General features: G+C 44.7%; 1 protein-coding gene across 1 annotated transcript in view; it reads left to right on the top strand.

Moving 5' to 3' along the window:
* Nucleotides 1-22,686, top strand: part of ERN1 (endoplasmic reticulum to nucleus signaling 1) — a 75,499-nt gene that overhangs the window by 9,023 nt on the left and 43,790 nt on the right. Inside the window, exon 2 of the mRNA XM_021678374.2 lies at nucleotides 16,182-16,302. The gene's annotated coding sequence lies outside the window, so the exon portion shown is untranslated. The remainder of the gene's footprint in view (nucleotides 1-16,181; nucleotides 16,303-22,686) is intronic.

Raw genomic sequence — 22,686 nt, 5'->3', positions numbered from 1 at the left:
ATTCTAATGTGCTGTCTGGTAATTCTTGTACCTTAATCGTGGACAGAGCAAATGCATCTCCCGTGCTGTCACATCATAGAGCGCTAGGCCAGACTGGAGACAGGTTTGGCTCATTCTGTAGAGAAATTGAGGTTGATACATTCTGCTAGTTAGTGGCAGAACTAGTAAGGGACCAGGTCTCATTGTGCTTTTTCTAATATATTGTAGTGCCCAACTTTTAATGAACAAGTAATTCCAGGCTGCAAGTACTGACTACTGAAATTGCTTTTTAGGGACGTCTGGGTGGCTCAGTCAGTCAAGCGTCTGCCTTCAGCTCAGGTCATGATCCCAGGGTCCTGGGATCCAGTCCCGCGTCAGGCTCCTTGCTTGGCGGGGAGCCTGCTTCTCCCTCTGCCTGCCGCTCCCCCTGCTTGTGCTCTCTTTCTCTCCCCCTCTCTCTCTAGCTCTCTGACAAATAAATAAAATCTTTTTAAAAATTGCTTTTTAAGAAATCAGCTTTAGCTTATAAACTGGCTTTGTTTTTTTTTTTTTTAAGATTTGATTTATTCATGAGAAAGAGACAGCACGAGCAGGGGGAGAGGGAGAAGCCGACTCCCTGCTGAGTTGGGAGCCTGATGCCGGGGCTGGATCCCAGGACCTGGAGATCATGACCTGAGCGGAAGGCAGACGCTCAATCATCTGAGCCACCCAGGCACCCCAAAACTGGCTTTCTATTAAATACACTTAATCATTGAATTATAAAATGTTTAGAATTAAAGTTCTACTTCATGCTTACTTGGTATTTTTGCCTTCTCCATATGTTAAGAGGCCTAAGGAATCAATAATTCTGGCTTCCAGGTTCCTTTACAGTACCCTCTCTGGGTTGTTTTTCTTTTAAAGACTTTATTTTTTAGAGAGAATGAGTGAGCGAGCACGCGTGTGCGTGCTCAAGTTGGGGAAGGGGCAGAGGGAGAAGCAGACTCCCCATTGAGCAGGGATCCCCATGGGGGCTCGATCCCAAGGCCCTAGGATTGTGACCTGAGCTGAAGGCAGACGCTTCACGGACTGAGCCACCCAGGCACCCCCATCTCTGAGTTAAAAGAGCCTGCTGGAGCCAGAGTGAAGCAGCTAAGGGGAGTGGGTGTGGAAGAAATGTGTGAAAGGAGTAGGTTCGATAAAGTACAAGAATGAAGCATATAAACAAAAAGGAACTATCTTATCAGGGTGAGAATGTGGGTTGGAAGCCAATCGTGGGAGGGTACGGTTTGTGATACACGCCTTCCCCTTCTCCTGGGAGGGCTGGATATCCGGATTATTCAACAGCCCGTGGGGATTTTGCAGTAGGTGCACAGTTGAAGGGCCTGACAGTAGAACGCACGCGGGAGCTGGCCAGCCCGTTGTCTCGAGCAACTGGACTAGCCTTGGTTGTTACCCTAGGAATCCAAATGGGTGGTTTAGAAGCAAGGGGAACTCGCTTCCAAGTTTTACGTTGACTGGGCTTGATCAAATCTAACGCCCTGGATTGGGAGGTCACTCTTCGATGACAGCTTCTGCATGGGGCCGGGCATCTGACCTGACAGAGTTGGGTGAACTTCAGGACAGGGGCCATGTTTCCTGACCAAACTTCATGCTGAAAGCAAATCCCAGTTCTGTACTCCTCAAGTAGACCGATAGGTGTAGTTTGTCATTGTAGCTGTTCTGAAACATAGTTTTATAGGCATACTCTCCTGTTTTCATGTGTATTTTGACCCCTACGATACACATGTATTTTTTCAGTGAGCGGGAGCTGGGAGGGGAGGGGTTGGGTGCTAGCCAGCTAGGAGACTTTGGACAAATGAGTTATTTCCTTTCTGTTTCCTCATCCATAAAATAAGGCATGAAACTAGAAAATCTAGGCCAGCCTATTCCTAAATGTCTTCCCAAATTAGGAACACCATTTAGGTTAAAGTGACTAAGCACCCCCCCACCCCGTACAGTTTTACATCCACTCTTACCTGCGTGGTCGAAGATGGGAAGGCTGCTTTGGGCCTCCCAGCTTCCCTAGCTCCCGAATGTGGTGGATTCCATCCATTCATTCATTTATTCACCCATTTTATTGGGTATATATTATATGCTAAGCACTGTTTGAGGTGCTTGGGGCACGTTAATGAACACAACAAGACGTGCCCTCACGAAAACCTCTACTTGATAGCGAGAGTCAAGCCACAATAGCATGATAAATACGTAAACCTATTTGTGAAAAAGTGATAACAATTCTATGGAAAGAAAGAAAACCTAGAGCAGAGCAAGGGAGACGAGGGCCTGGGAGTTGCCACAACAGTGGGCCGTGGTTTCATCCAGTGTCGCTCACCTGTCCTATAAGGTGCAGCACAAGCGTGGGGCCTTCCCTGACCACTTGTCCTCCCCTAGACAAGAGCCCTTCCCCTTCTCTGAGTGACATCACATCACACAGTGTTGGCGTTAATATATGGGTTTGTACCCTAGTTTGTTTCTAATCTCCTGAAGGACTGGTATTGACAACTCATGTATGTTTGAAAATACTGAGCAAATATGAGCTATTGAGTGTAACTGTTGCCAATTTTTAATGACAAGAGAAAGTTTAAAATTCTATCAAGGAACTTTTAGAAACCCCCACAATTCAGGGAACGGAGCCAACAATTCTTTGGTTTTTGTGATGGCTCTGCCCCCAAATATACATGTGGTGTGTATATATTTTTTACAAACAAAATTAAATAGTTTTTTTCTATTGTAGAAGTATCTATAAGCTCTCCAGCTAAATTCAAATACTGCAACAAAGATGTGAAGCCAGGTTCGGGGAATCTCAGACTTCAAAGGCACCACCTGTCTCTGAACAATCCAGTGACCTTATCCTATAGTTGTGTTAGGGTTCATTTTCCACTTGCTGCGGTCTGGTTTTGCAAAGCAGAAAACGGTTTCCTTTATGCATAGAGATTAAGAACAAGTTTATCTGAAGTTCTGGCACTCAGCTGACTGGGAACCAAACCACAGTTGCTTCGAAAACCAATCCCAAGTCCTCTTGATCTGTTAGTTCAGTACTAGGAAATCTTTAGGGCTTTTGGTGCCTGGGTAAAGTTTAATCACTTATCTGATTTGTGGTTTGGAGAAGACCAAGATAACCCTTTCAGTTTAGGAGGTGGTTGGTTTTAGTATCTATAGCAAGAATGTGCGCATGGGAGTCACCCATTTCCTCCCACATAACATTAGTTGATTTCTATGGTATTTCTTTTCCCCCACCCTGAACCTTAAGTGAATCAGATTATTACTAATTTCCAACGTTGAAATATTTCAAGATAAGCGGAGACAGTGGGATGTTGAAAGACCAGGATTGGGAATGACTCTGCTTAAAGGCATCAAGACTTTAAAACTCTCTCAAATTCTTATGTGGGTTTTGGGCATGTTTTAATTGGTTGGGGCTAGAAGAATCTAGAAGAATCTGCAATAAAGCCTGAGGAGGGATGCAGGCCTGGTAAATCATGGATCATCACATTTCTGAGCTAACAGGCAGATTCAACCCAGTTGTCTTTGTAGAATCGGAAACTGATACCCAGAGAGATTTAATGGCTTGCCCAGAGCCCAAACCCCAACTCATACCCCCATGCCCCATCTCCTTTCCTTTCAGCTTTGTTCATCCAGATGCATATGTTGAGCATGTGCCAGGCTCATGGGGATACCTGAGGAACTTTGAGGTTTTTTTAACTTGGGAGTTTTGAGGGCATGATTAACGGGCTTTGGAGTTTACATGAATGCAGGCCAGGCCATAGAGTCAAGAAGAAGGCCTGAGCTGGGAAGTATGGGTTCAGAATCTTAGGGAATTGCTCCAGGCACCGGTCTGCCGTCAGGAGGCATGGGTGTGGACCTACCATCGTTTCCCTTGTATTATACTACTTCTCTGCCAGATGGTAAACTCCTTGAAGGCAGGAGCTTTATAGGCCTTGGGACTCCAGTGTCTTATGTATGACAGGACCCCTCTTCCTGTATATCTGTAGGATAAAAGAGAGTCCAGCCTGGGGGTGGGGTTGAAATGCGTGAACTAGCAAGTAAATTGTGCATGGAAGAGTCAGCCAACAGGAAGAAGTGTGAAACAGGGAGTGCCTGGATGAGATTGATAAATATTTCATATCCTTGCCAACCTTCTTGAGTAATGTGGGACTGTGATCTGGTGACTTACCTCATTTTATAAGGTTAGTACCCCCGAGATTTCTGCCTGCAGGACAGAAATGGCCCTGGCACTGACAGCAGGTACTGGGGAGATGGAGCACCCCAGAAGTTTGAGAACTTCAGAGGGAGCTTTCTGATCCCACGTGTGGGGGGCTGGACAGAGAAGTCCCTCAGGTGAGGGTCTTGGAAAGCAAGAGCCCTTGTACTGGGATTGGCTCTGTAGCCATATTTCACCACAATAGTGATTTACTAAACCTGCCCGTGAAGTTTTGGTGTGTTTTGCTCATACTCAGCAATAAACCAGTGAAGAAACATTAGTCTAAGATTAGGATAAGTTAAAACACCAGAGAAGACTCACCTGGGGTGTGAACACAGATTGTCTGTGTTTGGTATATCAAATATTTCACCTTCGGGGAGGGTTGTTTTCCCCTCTAGATGTGCTTCACACCAATCAGAATAGTACACCTTCCTATTCTTTCTGTGAGCTGCAAGGGTAACAAACACATGAAGAAGGTTCTGATTTTGTGGCTCACTGCATGAATGTGCACTTGGGCTTCTGTCTGCTTCCCCGGCCCCACCTTGGCCCATTCCCCCCAGAGGTCTTCACACACAGTAAATTGTCTTTAGTCTCAGGAACTTTGCATAGGCTGCTTCCTCTCCCCAGGCTGTTCTGCCCTTCCTTACCGCCCCCCCCCCATAGATCTTAATTCAAATGTCACTCCTTTAGGAAAACTTTGGCACTATGCTCCCGTGCACCCCCATCATGAGACCACAGCAGCTTCTCGTAGGCTCTCATGGTTCCCTGTGTCTTTCACAGCACTCACTGCAATTTGTCATTCTGTTTGTGTGATTATTTACTGTGGTCCCTTATTAGACTATAAACTCCACCAGGGCAGGAATAGATCTGTTATGATTAGATCCTATTGCCTTACGTAGTTCTTGATTAGTTGTAATAAGAACTGGCACCCACACAGTGCTCACTGTATAACCAGGCACGGTTCTGAGAACTTTACATGTACTAACTCATTTAAACCTCCCAACAGCTCTTTGAAGTAGGTATTATGACTGTCCCCATTTCTGGGTAAGGAAACCGAGGCACGGAGAGCTGCCCGGGGATGGTCTAGCTCCAGAGTCTGCCCTTCTAGCAGCCACACTGCCAGGCACTACGTTGAAGCATAACAAGTGCAAGTTGAATTATCAAGCATCATCAGAGAACGGGGGCTACGACATGAGTGAGTTTCCAGATAATTCAAATACAGTCCCTGAACTTGAAATGTACCGTTTGGTGAAAATCTCTTCAGCACTTATATTCTCCTTTCTGCTTAACCACCACCAACCAAACTTATTTCCTTAACTATTCAGATTGTCAGCACCGGCTCCTGTCTACTCGCTGTCTGCCCATGAGGGTAAATAGGGAGCAGTTGAGCTACTCTGAGACAGAGTAGATAATCAGGTTTTTGAGTGTATTTACTTTCTGATGGCATCTTTGGCTACCATCAATTTCTTTAATAAAAGGATCTTCCCTAGTATTTACATAACTCTTGTCTTTGACATTCTTAACATTTATTTTGCTTTCTTAGCATTTAAAGAGATGTTGCTGTTCCTCAGTTTTCAAAAGAAAAAACAGATTTGGGAGCTTTGCCACCTTGCCCCACAATGCAGATGCCCTCGTAAGCCACTTTTCTGACCTGGAGAAATTGGCAGTAAGATTGGATGACCTCCAGACGAGGCAGAAGCCTGACCAGCATGGTGTCTTTAGGAAGAGAGGCCTCTGGGAAAATGGAGCCTGTTGGCAGCAGAGTGGCTCTCTCCTCCCATCCCTGGGCCGGATGGTCATTTTTCCTTTCTCAGCAGCGAGTTGTGTTCTTCTTGGTGTCTGGAAGGGCTTCTTCCTTGACCCCAAAGGCTTGGTAACTCCCTGTGGGTAATGCTTTGCTGCTTCTGTTCTCTGCCCACTGCTCAGTAAGCTGGAGAAAGCAGCCTTGTTCCATCCGGGCCAGTCCTCTTGCTTCGCTCTGGTTTCTGAGCCCTCAGTTTTCACACCACAGCTCTGAGACTTGGTTGTGCCAACACAGTCTTCTAAGCAGTCTCTTTTGCATTCCTCGCTCTGTCCACATGTGTGAGAATTGCATGGGGTTGTGTACATTTGCCTCTCAGAGAAGCCTAGAACATAGAAACCTGCGCTGAAATTATGGATATCTGGTGACATCAGATTTTTTTTTTTTCCCCACACGAAAAAGTCAGTATTTCAGATCTGCGTTTCCTTCCCTTTTTTGTGAGCCTCTTATTCCTGCTAAGTGCAGTAGTCATGGCTTCCTACGTGAGGCTCGTCAGCATATGTTTGGTCATTAAAATGGTCTCGCTGTTCGAAGGAGTTGTCCTGTGCTCATCAGTAATGTGTGTTTCCTTGGCACTGGCATTAAAACAATTACTCGCTTCATCAAAGGATTTGGCAATGGCTACTGTATCATCATCATCATCATCAAAGAGCATTTTTTTTTTAAACCATTGGAACTGCCTGGATAAATGTGTATTGCAGGAATTTTTTTATAGTGGCCAAGGCTGTGACCTTTAACTTTTTCTGGTGTTATTCCCACCCACTTTAGATCTACAGTGGGATCTCAGGAATTTTTATCCAGAACATTTTTTAAAGACCCCACCCTACATAATTTGCAGTGCCTTTTGGTATATTGGGTGTCTATGTAGAATCCACAAATTACATTTTGGTCTCATCCAAAAGCTCCTGCCCCCATATCAGAGCAGGATGCTTGCTGATCTTCATCTGCCCCAGCAAAAATTCAAAGGGGAGCTCCAGACCTGAAGTAATTTAAGCTTATGGTTGTCAGAGAACCATGATTTAAAGTAGTGAAATTATAGTGTGGTATAGTGAGCAAAGGACCAGACGGAGAGGCGGACGCCTTGGTTCCAGTCCTGTGTCTACGGTTAACTGTCTCTAGTGCCTTGGGCAAGCAAGTCACTTCACCTCTCTGGGCCTTGACTTCCTCTCTCTTTTTCATCTCTAAAATGGCCTATCCCAGAAGCCGGAAACAGTCCCCGCTGTTTGATCTGTGTTGTATGGAACCATATGGGCTTCAATGACTATCCGGCTAACCAGAAGAACGGGGTGTGGTGCACTGGGCCAGTAGGGAAGTAGATAATCCTCAAATGTACTTGAAACAGTGGGGATTCTGTCTAGGGGAGGACAGACTGGCCAGGTATCTATCTCAACTAGAGGCGTGTTTCATAGTGTTTAACTTCTATTATAAAGCTTGGTAACATCTGGCAAGCTTAGGTGGCAATTAGGTCATAAATACAGTTTGTAGATCATTTTTATTTCACTAGAGCATTTACCCACTTTCTACTTGACCCCAGTTGTTCCCCTCCCCCAAAAAGAAATCTCTAGCCAGTGTAAAGAGTAAAATTGACAGTTTGAAACTAGTTGCAATTATCAGGACTGAAAAATTTGGTATCTAAATGGAGTCCCTCCCCCCCCCCCCACTTTGGAGTTTTCGTAGGGGGCTTCCTCATGATATGTTTAACTGTAGATGAGTATGCAAACTCAAGTAGATGAAATTGGGCTTCCTGTGAGGCTGGTAGTCCCCCAATACATTGATGGTTGAAGTCAGACCTTTCTTAGTTTAGTTTGTTTACCATGCTGCTCCATTAAGGTAAGTGAGCCTCACAGGGCTCTCAGTTTTTACAGGATCCAAACTGCTGCTATTTCCCTTTAATGAAGGCAACAAAATAATAGTGGCAATGCCTGCATTCTGAACCTCAGCCACTGAACGATTGTGAAACCTTGGGTTTTAGTTTTCATGTCCCTAAAATGCTTCGGGGGCCTTGGGGATTTGATAGCACCCGAAACAATAAGAGCTTGTTCCCTCGGCCATGGTGTGCTACAGGGTTTCCCGTAGCACCTTTCATGCCCAAATGTATTTCCCCCTCCCATGGTGTCAATATAAGCTGGCGGCAGAGGGACCGTGAAGACCAACAGAACTGCCACCTGCTTGAGCCCAAGCAGTTAGCCTGGGGCCCCGGAACCAGTTTGGGGGAAATACATTCACCTGTTGTGAAAGTAACCTATCTTTGAGCTCAGGAATAAGAGGACTTATGAGGAACCTTTTATGAGAACCATTAGAAGAGTAGCCTAAACTGAAGAATTGTAACTGTCTTGGGTGGTGGTTAATTACACCACACACAAGAATTGCCACAAATGCAGGTTTAACTCTCTTAGTTGCTTGGTTTGGAAACCACACAGAGCTGTTCAGTTAGGCCTTGCCCTTTTCTGCATCCCAGCCAGACACTTGACTCCCATCCAAAGCAAATGTCATGGTTACCTTTATTGATTAATATCAGGAAACATAACAGCCTGTAGTCTGGTTAGAAGGAACTATATAATTGATGGATTATTGCTGACCTACCTACAGCTAAACAAAATATAATAGAGTTAGGGTTGATCTTGTAGTAGACTGAGATCACTAAAACAGACACAATTAAACCAGAAAGTCTCTTAATATCACTAATGTCTTAATTCTGTTCTTAGTCTTTATCCCAAGTCAGCAGGGATAGTCTGCAGACAGGAGACTAAATACAATGAGTTTTGTGTCACTTTGTACACTTGGCTATATAGAAGCCTCCACGATGGGAACGAGTACTTTACTGTTGGATCAGACATATAAATAGATGGGGGTTGGGGAGCAGAGTATGATTAGAATAAAAATCTTTGTCTCTCTAATCAGGCTTTTACGTATGATACCTTCACAGGTAGGCCTTTAGGATCTGCTAGTTTTGCCCCCCTCTTTCTGATTAATAAGAGGCTTAAATTCATGTGGCCTTTTTTTTTTTGGTCAACAAGAGATCTTTATGTAATGGGTGTGTGCTGACATTTACTGGGCACTGATGTCGGTCTTCTGCTTTGGTGAATTCTTGATAGTTTTTTGGCCATCATCTGCATGGTCTTCTACAATGGGATCAGTGGTGTTAGAATAACAGTACTCTGTTGGGTACTTTTATAAAGCAATCAGACTTGCAAATAGCCAGGCTTTGTTGAAGTTTATAGTCTGAAGTAGATGGTATTACTGCAAACAGAATTATAGATACAGATGCCCTTTTCTTGAATATTGTTCAGTGCCTGCCAGGGAACTGTGTTACAGAATACTATTTTAAGGTAGTTTGTGCTGAATTGACCTATTACTGCACAGGCTGACACGTGTGCACGCGCGTGTGTGCGCGTGAAGCCCTAGAGGGTTGATATCCCATTATGGCATGCCAGAAAGTGTCTTACTGATCTCTCAAAATCAGCTCATCCATCCTGTAGCTTTCAGCTAATTATGGCCAGCAGAATAATCCCGTCTGTTAGCCATTACCCCTCCCCTCTGCCTTCTTACCCATCAGACACCACCTCCCCTACCACATCCACACGCACTCTTTCTTCCCTCCTTTGGCATTGTACATCCCCCACAGAGAATGCCCTTCTCACCTCTGAGCATTATTGCTAAGATTAATAATTATAAGCTCTGATTCCTTAGCACATTCTAATCCATTCGAAATCCCTTATTTTGCATTTGGTGACATGCAGCTTTAACTGTTCTCAAGATTGCATGTATCCTTAAGTAGTAAGACAGAACATCATGGAAATCTTTCTTATCTAATCCTTTCCTCACTTGGGGACTTGTTTTACATCTTACCCATAAAACTGTAATGTGTATATATTAACCAACCAAAATGAGCTCATAAGTCACTTTACCTCTGTTGCCAGCGCCCAGTGGGTTTGAGCCCTGGCACGGCGAGCCACTGCACTGCGTAAGGCTGACTGGGTGTTGATGGCAGGTTGTAGGTTCCAGGAATTTAGGTACACGCTATCTTGTGTAATAATATTTTATTGGAAGCATGCCAGTATCCTTGCTGGAGTAACACAAGTATTGTACTTTTAGTTTGGAGGAATGCTTTTCTTAGCCTTAAAGAAACTAAAGTTTGGACTATGCAGTATAAGAGTAATCAAGGAACACAGATGGAAAAATTAATTTAAAAATCTCCCAACAAAACAAAAAAACAGCCTCTGAACATATCCTGGAAATTGGTGTGGTACTCCTAAAAGAAAAAAAAAAATCATGTTACTAGCCAGATTATTGTGTTCTAATATTATTATGAAGACTGTAGTCTGGTAGAGTGCAAGTAGGAAGTAGAGAAGATTCAGAGAACAGACTGTAACGATTTTTACTGTTTCTGCTGACCTAAGCTGGTGCTACAGTGTTGCCATGTAGATTAGCTTTTGGAGATGTTGGGTTGTGTTTGACTTGATGGATTTGCACCCACCTGAGAAGTGTGTGGCTCTCTTGTTCACAGTGGTGGGTCTTCTGGATGTGTGTGTACACCCCTTTTGTGGGGGTGGGTCCTCACCAGTGTTGTAAACAGAACCAGCACTACAACACTTACCATGTATGGATGACTTTGGAAAGCAGTATGAGACGCACGTGTGCATGGCACCACTTCTTCCCACTGACTGCAAGATGGAAAGTCTGTGCTATTTTTATTAACTTATTCTGACCCTTGTTATTAGGTAGTCAGTGTGTGTGTGTGGACTGTTTCTTGAAATGTGTGTCTGAAACTTAAGCATTGTATTTCTTTGGAAAATGCAGCATTTCTGAAAACCCTGTTGGGGACCAGTGGGTTCTCCTATGTTCCGAGCTTGCGGTATGCTTCCTTGCTGTTCTTCCTCGGGGGGCGGAGGGTGAGTAGAAATGAGCAACCACCTCAGTGGTAGTCGTGGCCCCTGAAACCAAGCCCTGGGCTTTGCTGGTTGCTTACCAGGCACTGGTGAGCTGCCTCCTTGCCTGACCAGTCCCAAGTCCTAGTTCAAGAATGGGTGGGTTTTTGGGAAAGGCGGTTTCATCTGTTTTTGTGCTGCTTCAACACATCCCAATCTTTTGTGTCTGATTCTCTTTAAAGACATTTTTTTTAAAGATTTTATTTATTTGAGGGGTGCCTGGGTGGCTCTGTCGTTAAGCGCCTGCCTTCGGCTCAGGTCATGATCCCAGGGTCCTGGGATCGAGCCCCACATCAGGCTCCCTGCTCAGTGAGGAGCTTGCTTCTCTCTCTCCCTCTGCTGCTTCCCCCACTGCTTGTGCTTGCTCACTGTCTCTGTCTCAAATGAAATAAATCTTTTTAAAAAAAAGATTTTAGTTATTTGAGAGAGTGCACATGAGCGGACGGGGGCGGGGGAGTAGGGGCAGAGGAAGAGGGAGAAGTAGACTCCCTGCTGAGCAGGGAGCCCGATGTGGGACTCAATCCCCGGACTCTGGGATCATGACCTGAGTCGAAGGCGGACGCTTAACCGACTGAGCCACCCAGGTGCCCCTGAAGACATTTTCTAAACGAAGTTATTTCAGAACTCATTTTAGGAAAGATTTTTTTCTTACCTGAAATATAAGGGGTTGAGTTAATTAATGCAAGAACAAGTAGCTGAGTTTAGAATATTAGAATGAAATTCTAATTTTAATCATCTCTGTATAAGTTGTTGGTAGTTGCTTCCACATCTTGGTAGTAAAGGCAAAGTGAGTGTTGCGTTTTATGAAATGGCGTAGATGCTGGGCTTTGCTTTACCATCAGAACCTTGAACATGAGGATGCGGTGACAGTCCTGCCTTTGTTTTCATGGGAGGAAGGCTCTTGTTGGAGTCCTGGCCAAGCAGGGCTGCAGTGAAGGCTGTTCTACCACCACTGAATGAACCTACATGAAATAAGTTGGTGGTACTAGCAGCCCTTTGCCCAGCATCATCTGCCCTGAATTGCCAGGCTTCATGCATAGTTCTCCGGCTGGGTGTTTGCAGCATTGTTACCTCCTGGGAGAGAGCATGCGTGGTCAGGCTTCCATGAGGACCAGCTGGCCGATGGATGCTTAGTGTTAGGTTAGACTAGGTTACCGGCCACTAGCATTCTCCCCCTCCACAGTGTCATTGTGATAACTTCTTAGAAGTTGCCATCAGGGCGCCTGGGTGGCTCAGTCAGTTAAGTGTCTGCCTTCTGGCCCGAGTCATGATCCCAGGGTCCTGGGATCGAGTCCCGCATCACGCTCTCTGCTCTGCAGAGATTTTGCTTCTCTCTCTGTCCCTCACTGGGCTCATGCTCTCTCTCTCTCGCTCGCTCTCTCAAATAAATAAAAATCTTTAAAAATTTTAAATTAAAAAAAAAAGTCTCCATCAAAGCCAGGAGTACATATCCCACTCGTTGGAAAAATGAGTCAGATGCCAGGTAGTCAACCTGAAGCAGATCTACAGAATCAGCATTTCGTTTCCACTTTCAGGCTCTCCGGAAATGAGCGTGTGTGACAGTAGGGCCTCCGGCTGTTTATTCCATCGTAGAGAGAAGGGAGCCCCGGCCACTAAAATGGCTGGGTGAGGTAACGTGCAAGGTCGTTATTGTGAAGCAGCAGTTTTAGATGTTCAGGTACAAATGGTTCTCAGCCATGCTCAGTATCCCAAAAGGCTTATAGAAGCTTATTTAATTCACCTTAGTAATAGCAACTGTATCTGAAGGCAGGCATTTTCACGCTTTCAAAAATGCTGGCAGAGAAAAGCCAGAAGTGTTGTCATGTTAATTTGCCATGTGAGAGCATAACACTGTTCAGAGTGGTTCCCCGGACATTCTAATTGGGAGCCGTCAGCAGCCTCCAAAGAAGCGAGAAGCCTGTTGTGACAGGGTTTGTGACGTCAGTGTGGACACTGTGATTGACCGTCGGTGCTCTCAGTTGCTAAATTCAACTTCTAGCCAAACCTGGTATTTTTGAGATTTTCAGAAGATTATGTTAGTTATGTGATTAGTGTTTTATTTCGATTCACCAACCAACCATAGACAATTGTTCTTCCTGTGGTTTCCAAGATGCTCAGACAAGGCAGGTGGCTTTTGTTTCCACACTAGTAATGAAGCAGCACTGATATGTTTTAGTAAATATTGACCCATTTTAATGTTAATACTGTGATAAGATGTATTTGGGAGCATTCAGTTCATTAAAATTGTACTCTAGGCTTTACTAACAATGACAAAACTCATCTATTTCTGGATACACACTGTCTTACCAAGGGACCTCTTTGTTTCTAAACTTCTTCTGTGTGGTGGGTATTAATGATCAAAGGTGGTTGAATTGTCTGAGAATCCTAATATGGAAAGCACTTCATCTAGAACTTAAGGGCTTGCTGAAGCTCCTTTAAATTTGAGCTTCCCTCCCACCTGTTAACTTGTTCATCTCCATTCTATTTTATGAAAAATTCATCGCTGATTACACAATATTTTAGAAAATTTAGAAAATACAGAGAAAAAAAACCTGTTGCTATGATTTTGCAGTATTTCCTTCATCTTTTTTCTATAAATATATATTATTTTTTAATAGGGGTGTGTGTGTTTGTTTTGGGACAGTTTTGGGTTGTGAGGGACAGAAATCTAGTTCCAAGAAATGTAAGCAAAGGGGGAATTTCTTGGAAGGCTTTCTGAGCCCAAGGACAGGAAGTTGGCCTGAGGAAGAGTAGAAGCCAGGGCACACTCTCTCCCTCTGTCAGCTGTGTTTCTTCTCAGGCTTCTTTCTCCGTTTCAGTCTTTGTCTCTCCCCCATCCAGCAAACATTCACGGAAATCTCCCGAGTTTAATTGCTTACCAGTTCAGTGACCCAGAGAGTTCAAAGCAATTCTTGTGTCATCCCAAGACCTGTTGTACAAAATGCCTGTTCCTCGGGGAGCCGTTTGACAGGTGGAGGGGGGCTCAGCAGGCCTTTCCACCTCTTGGTCCCCAGGTGTGCATACTCTTCCCTTTTTATTTATTCAGTCTTTAGACAGCCCCCACCTGACGTGATCCCACTGTCCCCCATCAGCTGCAGAGCCATTCGACCTTCTCAGTGGGAGATAGCCCTCAGGCTCACTGAGCTACAGCCCTCAGTGGTCTTGTCCTCGGGCCACTGTTCTGCAGGCCCATGTGCTCTACGCAGTGAGCGTTTCTCTGGTTCAGGTGTGAGCATGTTCAGATGAAGCTTGTCACCGTCTATACCCTGTAGGCTAAAAGAATTTCATCCCCCAAACCTGGGTATGCAGGACCTCTGGATTCCCTGCTAGGGCAGGCACCACCCTTGAGGCTTCTGTTTTCCCAGCCAGGTAAAAAGCAGACTCTTCTTCCTCAGACTTGAGACTTTACACTGAGAATAGACTCAGCAGGCAGTGAGGAAGCTTGCTCTTGGTTCTCCCATTCCGGGTGAGCGGGCCCTGGCTCTGGGCAAAGGAAAGGGTGGAACCTCCTCGCCTCTAGGCCAGGAGCAGGCAAGGGAGGAGAGAGTGAGGTTCTAGCTGCTTCGTCCCCTTTGCCAGTGGCTCTCCACAGCGGAGAAGGAATGCAGGGACGAGGTGTTTGTCCTGCCATCTCGGTCTGCTTTGGAGGGAGCCATTGGGCTTTCCTTCTTAAGGGATTAACGAGGTGCCATCCTGGTTCTTACCAAGAGTGGGCAGCTATTTTGGGGTCAGGCTGCCATGCACAAGTATACCCCCAGTCTTGTTGTTTAGTGCTAAAAGCCAGCCATACTCCTGTACTTTAAAATTTTGTGCCCAAATCCAAACTCTCACAGTATAAGCAAGTTGTGTTGGCCCGTTTTTAATTTAAGACCCACAGGAACCAGATAATTTGTGGGACTGTACGGTGACAAGGAGAGAACCTTACTACAAGGTGGCATTGCTGAATGGGCCTGAGAGAACCTTACTACAAGGTGGCATTGCTGAATGGGCCCAGACTCAAAAGGGTGTCGTCTCGGGAAACCTTACCAGCTGTCAACCTGCACCTGTGTGCCTTGCACGTGCGTACATGCATGTGTGCACACAGCTGCTTCCATGGAAACCGCGTGGGTGAGGGTACAGTTCTTAGCAAAGCTGGAGGATAAGCAGACCAAAAAAATCTGCCCAGTAGAATCATCAGCACAGTGTACATTGAATTTTGGGTTCGATATTTTTCACGTGAAGACCGGTAGAAGCATTTTTCTACCTTGCTGTAAATTTTCCGAAGTGCTATTTTAATGATTACATAATATTCCACTGAATGTATGTGTCATAATTTATTTCAGTCTTTAAGATATTATTGGAAATTCAGATCTTTCCAGTTTTTGTGTTTGTAAATGGGATACAGTGAGCATCATTGTGCACACGACTTTTTCCATATCTGGAACTGTTTCTGTAGGATATAGAAGTGGAATTATAGGATCAAAAGTCTGAGCACTTTTATGCTTTCCAGAAAGAGTGCACCAACTTACAATTTTCATTGCCACCAACAATGGATGAGAAAGTAAATTTCACCACCTTTGGCTATTTTCTGTAAAGAGAGTGCGTGTTTTAACTTATTAAGCATAAAAGATACATTTTTATTTAAATTATATTTTGATTATAATGAAGAACAACTTGGGTTATGTTTTTCATATATTTTATAACCTGTCTTTTTTGAAATCTTGGTGTTTTATTGTTATATAAATTTTTTATATAATGAGAGCTGTTTTTTCCTATTTTGCTTTAAATGCTTTCCCCTAATTCTTTTGCCTTTTTAAAATTCTGTAAGTGCACGTGGGTATATGTGGGTGTGTTGGCATTCTTCTTTACCATGGAGCCTTGCAAGATGACCAGGTTTTAGAAAGTGAAGTATAACCAAGAGAAGGAAGTCCATTAGAAAGCTGAGCATACCTTCTTCCTGTTTCAGTGGAGGCTACCCATGGATTATTTCAGAATCCCCGTCTTTGTCATATCAGGTTATAAGCCTATCTGTCTGCAGGAAGGATTGCTGCTTAGATAGTATAAAGCAACCTGGGGTCTAGTCCTGACTCGGCTGTTGTCTAGACATGGGCCCTTGGACGTAGGCTCTGTAACCTCAATGTCTTTGTCTGTGAGGTAGTGGATTTTAGAAGGATAACTTTTGGGATGTCCTGGGGGGGAGTGGTGTCTGTGTGTGGTTGTACATGCCCAAAATGAAGAATCCTATTGAACATGAAGATTCTTCTACATCTCATTGCAGATTTTTGGAAGTCCCAGCACAGTGACACTTCCTGAAACCTTGTTGTTTGTGTCAACTCTGGATGGAAGTTTGCATGCTGTTAGCAAGAGGACAGGCTCGATCAAATGGACTTTAAAAGAAGGTAATTTGGATTTGGTCCTTGGGTGAATGGACATTTGCTCAGCTGCTTCCAAGGAAGCATATTCCAGAAAAAGAGAAAAACAGTTACACATCTTTAATAAAATAAAGGATAGTGGAGTCAAGGAGAGGAGAGAGAGTTATACTCAGAGGGTACATTTACAGCTTGAAGGGATCATTCACCAAATGCATCAGCTGAAGAGGCAAGCTTTATCTTTTTTTTTTTTCTTTCCAGATTTCATGTTTAAGTGGCTCTAGGCTTTTCTATTAATAGTTCTGGCTGGTAGGTCTTTCACAAAGACATACTCCATTAAATTTTTTAAAGTTCTATCTAATGATTAGAATCTTGTAATCATAATTATAAGAACTATCTTCTGTAACTTCAAATTACTCATTTGTTTTTATAGAGGCTGAAATACTTGAGGGCTATAAGATTTGATATTCATCCAAGTTAGCCACTTTATTGGGTCTTTTCGTTGAAGGAAGTGAAAGACTGAGCTTGTTTTCATATAATCTGCTATGCCTCCTTTTTTATGATCATGTCTTCCTGGTGATAGTTAGCAGAGTGGAGTCCTACAGCTAGGAAATTGTATTTCATTTCCAAAGTAATCTTCGTGGATAAAGCCATGCAAATCCAAAGATTTGGGGCTTTCAGAGTCATCTCTATTATTCTGTCCAGTAATAATTCTCATTTGGCTTTAGATAGGGTGTGACCAGCATGCTCTCTTTCGTCACTGATCTGTGACTCATTATTTTCATGAGCACAGCAAGTGTTTTTCCTTCGATAATAAAATGTTCCAAAACACTGTTTTAGATGGAAAAATATTGGCATATGTCAGAAGGTCACACATCATTTTATCAGTTCGACAGCAAACCTAGTTACCACCCAGAGATAATGGCAGCTGGGGTACCACACACCTGCCTCACCTGTCTGGGTCCTGCTCGGATCAGCAAGAACCGTAGGCAGCTGACAGGACCAGCTCTCTCAGGAGTAAGTGGCCACAAGAAGACTATAGAGCCGGCATTTGGCATTGCATTACAAGCTCCCAGAATGTTACCCGTACTGTCTCTCCTTCATATTTAAGCCTTTTAACATTTTTTATTTAAAAAATTTTTTAAAAATATATTCATTTGAGAGAGAGAGCATGCGCAAGAGCACAAGCAGGGGGGAGGGTCAGAGGAAGAAGGAGAAGCAGACTCCCTGCTGAGCAGGGAGCCCAACATGGGGCTTGATCCCAGGACCCCAGGATCATGACCTGAGCCTAAACCTTAACTGCTTAACCGACTAAGGCACCCAGGCAACCCGCCTTTTAACGTTTTTAAAACAAAAGCACAGTTCTTTAAATTTTCACAATTTCTGATTTTGTCCAAAGGTGAAATCAACAAATCCTCAACACAAGGATTGAGATAAACATTTTTACCGTTGGATGTTAGGGCTGGGCCCTCAGTCTCAGCATTCCCAGGCAGGGCATTTTTGGCCCAAGCTACTTCATTCTTCTGCTTTGTTTTTCTCTGCATGTATTGTTTTAAACTGATCTTGTCGAAGTCTTAATTTCTACAAGTAGCCTTGGCTGTATCTGGCAAAACCGTGTCTCACCTCGTTTGTTACTTAGTCAAACATAAAAATCCGTCTCTTCTTGCCTATACTTTATTTTTTATTTTTTTAAAGCTTTATTTATTTGACAGAGAGCACAAGCAGGGGGAGCAGCAGGGAGCCTGATGTCGGGCTCGATCCCAGGACCCCAGGATCATGACCTGAGCCGAAGGCAGCCGCTTAACTGACTGAGCCACCCAGGCACCCCTCTTCTCTCCCATACTTTAGAACTTAAAGAATTGTTCTCTCTTTTACTTAATTAACATGTGTTTAGAGAATCTAGTCTGTGAAGGATATCTTATAGGGCACAGAGAAGAAAAAGCCCATGCTTGCCCTCAAGGAGCCCGCAGCCTGATAGGGAGAAATGACAAGTACCACAACTTCAGCACGGAGCCAGGGTTTGTAAGGGAGGTGGTAGGGACTGCAAGGCCTGCAACGGAGCGAAGGAGGCAGCAGGTCTAGGGTGTGGGGACAGGTCCTGTTAAGGAGGAGCTTAAGGATAGAGGTGGTGGGGGAGAAGCTGGAGGGGATGTTGAGCCCTATGGTAGCATCAAGGCTTTTGTATTTGAGTGAACAGGAAGCTGGGACCATTAATGTGACTGAGCAGATGAGTGACTCAACAGGTTTAAACCTTTAATCCTGCAGCGGAGTGTGGGAGTGTGGGCTGGCGACAGGGAGGCCAGGGCTGTAGGGCAGACCTGAAAAGGGGGCAGGGGGAAGGGAAGAGGTGGGACAGAAATATGATCAGTAGAATCCAGCAACAGATTAGGGAGGCAGAGCAGGGAGGTGTTAAAAGACACTTAGAGGGAGAATTTGAGAAATCTCAGTAAGGTCTAGTAATTTCAAGTAATACTTAATATGTTCTAAGTCTCATTGTTTTTCTGAGAATAGACTGGCTTTTTTTAGTTAAATTCAGTCCTGGATATGAGTAGCTGTATAAAATATATAATATATATTTCTATACATCTGTGTACTGTGTCTATTACAGTATATATGTATGTATTTCTACGCAAAGATTAAAAGTGGTAATGTATAGAGACCCTGAATTTTTAATTTAGTTTTAATCTTGCAATTGTAACTAAAGATTTCAGAATTGGTATTTCTAAGCCATTAATCTGTAAATCCCCTATAAAGGTAACCCCATGCTGTTCTAGGCCCTGAGGATATGGCAAGTGAACGAAACAGACAAAATCCTGCCCTCCTAGAGCTTTCATTCTAGTGGAAAACAGACAAGGAAATAAATTATGTAGTGGTGATAAGAGCAGATTTTATTGAAGAAAAGTAAAGCGGGGAAGTGGAATTAGGGAGCACCAGGTGTTGGGGTGGGGAGCTGCAGTTTTAAGCACAGATGGCCCCACTGAGAAGGCGTCATTTGAGCAAGAACTCAAGGTGGCAGGGGAGTCTTCAGGCAGAACACAGCAGGGGTGAGGTGGGAGAGTCCTTGGTCTGGTGGAGGAAGCACCCTGATGTGACTGGAGGGGAGTCGGGAGTAAAGGAGAGGAAGAGTAGTAGGAGATGAGCTCAGAGCCCCAGGCACGCAAAGACACAGTGCTGTCTTCGTATACTGTTTATTATAAAAATGCCCCCGCTACTGTCCTGGAATGAAATGTATAAGACAGTAACCTACACACACAATTTCAAAAAGAAATGCATGTATTACCCAGCTAGTAATCTCACACTGGGATAATAGAAAAGTAATTTTTACTCACATATATGTGATTTAACACGTAAATACTCTCACATGGTGACACTCCACTTCTGAGTGAATGTGGTGCCTGCTAATGCAGACTGATCAAAACACCGGGATACTTACGGTGACTGGATTTCCAAGATGGTGGACTATTCTTGGTAATGCTCCAAACCAAAGCAGTGTGACCTTAACCCAATTTATACAGTAGTTACATTCTGAGAAGATTAGTTGTATAAAATTATGCAAAAAGTGCTTTTGTGCTTTTATACAAGTGAGGTTCTAAGCTCAGGAAGTTATTAAAGGTTTTTGGCCTATGGGAGAGCCTGACAGACATCAGAGCAGGGTATAGCTTTGGGATGATCTTTGGCTGTGCAGTGCTATCTGCCCCACGCTTCATGCTTGTCTTCCTCCCCCGCCCCACCCCCCACCAGTCCCTGCGACCACTAAGAAATGCCCTCACAGATGTCCTGAGTACCGGCAAGCTGTGCCCTCCCGATAGAGCTCTAGGACCTGGTGGCTGGTGTGAGGATGTTGACCTTTCTGAAGCCACCACTGGAGAGAGCTGAGCAGAGGAGTGACATGTCCCGGTACCACAGACTGACGTTTTGTGCCCCTCCAAAATTCACATGGTGAAGCCTTACCCCACCATGTGATAGTATTTGGAGGTGGAGCTTGGGGGATTTAGCTTAGATGAGGTCACGAGGGAGGGGCCCCCATGATGGGATTAGTGCCCTTGTGAGAAAAGGAAAAGCCCAGAGCGCTTGCTCTCTCCCACCATATGAGAACATGGCGAGAAGGCTCTCACCAGAACCCAACCATGCTGACACCTTGAACTTGGACTTACAGCCTCCAGAACTGTAAGAAATAAATGTCTGTTGAAGCCACGACGGCTGTGGTATTTTGTTGTGGCAGCCCATGCTGACTAAGACACCTGGCCTCCACTTCATGGGGTCAGCAGGTGCTATGTTGAGACTGAGCTGATGAGGCCAGGAGGAAGCTGGAGACCAGGCGGAGGCTACTGCACCAGTTCAGGCAAGGGAGGCCAACGGTTTTGGGCCTGAGTGGCAGTGGGGAATCAGAGTCAAATGGAAGAAACTTGCTAATGCAAACAGAGCCCCGTAACTCCTCAAGCTGGGGTTATGCAGAATATATACCTGTTATTCCATTTCATGGTTTCCTGACTGTTTACTTGTTTCAGGGGCCAACAAGCTGGGAGAGTTTTGGTTTTTTCTTTCCACAGATTGGTTTTGGCAGGTGCTTTTGTTCTTAGCCCAAACATGTGTTGCTGTTCCCAGAACAGAAGAAATGGAGATTTCTTACACCACAGCAGCAAACTGCACCTAGTGCAGAAAACGGAATTTTGTTTTCAGAAGCTAATTTGAGTTGTGACATACCAAGTGAAGTGTGATCTTTCTAGGCTGTGATTTTGTGATTGTAGCAACACCAAAACTGTCTGTCTTTGTCTGAAATTTCACCAGTGAAGACAGTTGAGTGTGTTTCCTTTCTGCACTTTCAGCCCAAATGCAAACAGAAAACATTGCTGCCCTGTTTGGTGTTAGATTGGTTTTCTAAAGCTTGCTTTGGCTTGGTGAGGGTGAAAGGATTTTCTTTGGTATCTCCAGGGCTGGCTTAAGGCTTCTTGCATTCACCTTGGAATACCGGTTATTAAAATTAACTAGATAACTAGGATTATTTGAAAGACTAAACTAGACAGAATAGAATAAAAGAAAAACTAGGGTTATAGGGGAAGATTTTCTTCAGATTTCATGTGCATTTGCCTTTCTTACCATGTGCCTCTTCCCATGGTTCCTGCTGGTGCTGACAGCCACGGCCCACCCAGTCTGGAAAGTAGAGTGATGCTTTGCTATTTGGTCACTGAGTTCTGTCATGTAGACTGAAGTAGTGTCTCTCAAATTTGACTGCTTCTCCCTGCCCTCCTTGCTGGTGCCTTAGCCAGGCTCTCCACATCCCTTTCCTAGATCAGTATAGCAGCATCCTGGCTGTCCTTCAGCTATCACGCTACTGTCAGACATGCCCCCTAATGAGACCACGGACCATGCTGCACCCCTGCTGAGATGGCCTTGGTGCCATCCAAAGCAGTGCTCCAGGTGTGGTCTGCCCACTGGTCCTCCAGAAGCACAGGAGGGATCCTAAGCGTCATCCATGATGGGTTGGAATTTTCAATAGCTGGTCCTTCGCCACAGTCAGAGAAGCACTGGTTTACAGGGTCAAGTCTACGCTTCTTGGCGTACATGCAAGGTCCTTTGCCATCCGGCCCTTACCCACCCCTCTAGGCCTCAGAGACATGGGGCCTTAGCTTGTGTTCCCTCCCCACCAGCACCGTGCAGTGTTGGACAGGCTCCTAGTCATCTGTCAAGATCCCCTTCAGAGGCCACCGTCAGGGTGAGCTCCTTCCTCATCTGGATTCTGGGGTACTTCGTGCTTGTGTTGTGAATTTTTGTTTGCATTTGTCTTCCCAATGAATTCTAACTTCTTTATTTTTGAGAGAGTGGGAGCACATGGGTGGGGGGAGGGGGAGAGGGAGAGAGAGAATCTTAAGCAGGCCCCAAGCTCGGCGCAGAGCCTCACACGGGGCTTGATGTCATGACCCTGAGATCATGACCTGAGCTGAAATCAGGAGTCGGACACTTAACTGACTGAGCCTCCCGGGTGCCCCCTAAATTCTAACTTCTTGAGGCTGGGCTCTATACACAACCAGGGATGCTCTGTAAATGTCTCAGCCACCTAATGCTGACTCGGGTCCTAGAACCCTTCCCACTAAGATGTCTTTTGGAATCCCTGGGAAACAGGCAAGACTGGACTCTGCCCCCTTGGGATGCGTTATCTGTCACTTGGACCAGCAGGTTCCAGTTCCGGTTCCTGATCTTGAGTTGCATGTGGCTTTCTGTGATTTTTTGTGGTTGGTTTTCTCTCCTGTCTCTAAGCAGCATGCATGTTCCTCTGAAAGAGTCTGAGATCTGCCTTCAGAGGTGTGACAGAAACAGAAGAAGGGAATTGTAAGGAAGGACAACATTCCGTTAATAGTTCTAATCTGTCTTCTCTTTGGAATTTTCTAAGCTTAAGATATGCATTACTGCCTTTGT

The sequence above is a fragment of the Neomonachus schauinslandi genome, chromosome 15 (assembly GCF_002201575.2).
Source record: "Neomonachus schauinslandi chromosome 15, ASM220157v2, whole genome shotgun sequence".
NCBI classification, from domain to species: domain Eukaryota; kingdom Metazoa; phylum Chordata; class Mammalia; order Carnivora; family Phocidae; genus Neomonachus; species Neomonachus schauinslandi.
This window is presented reverse-complemented; position numbering and strand designations above follow the sequence as displayed.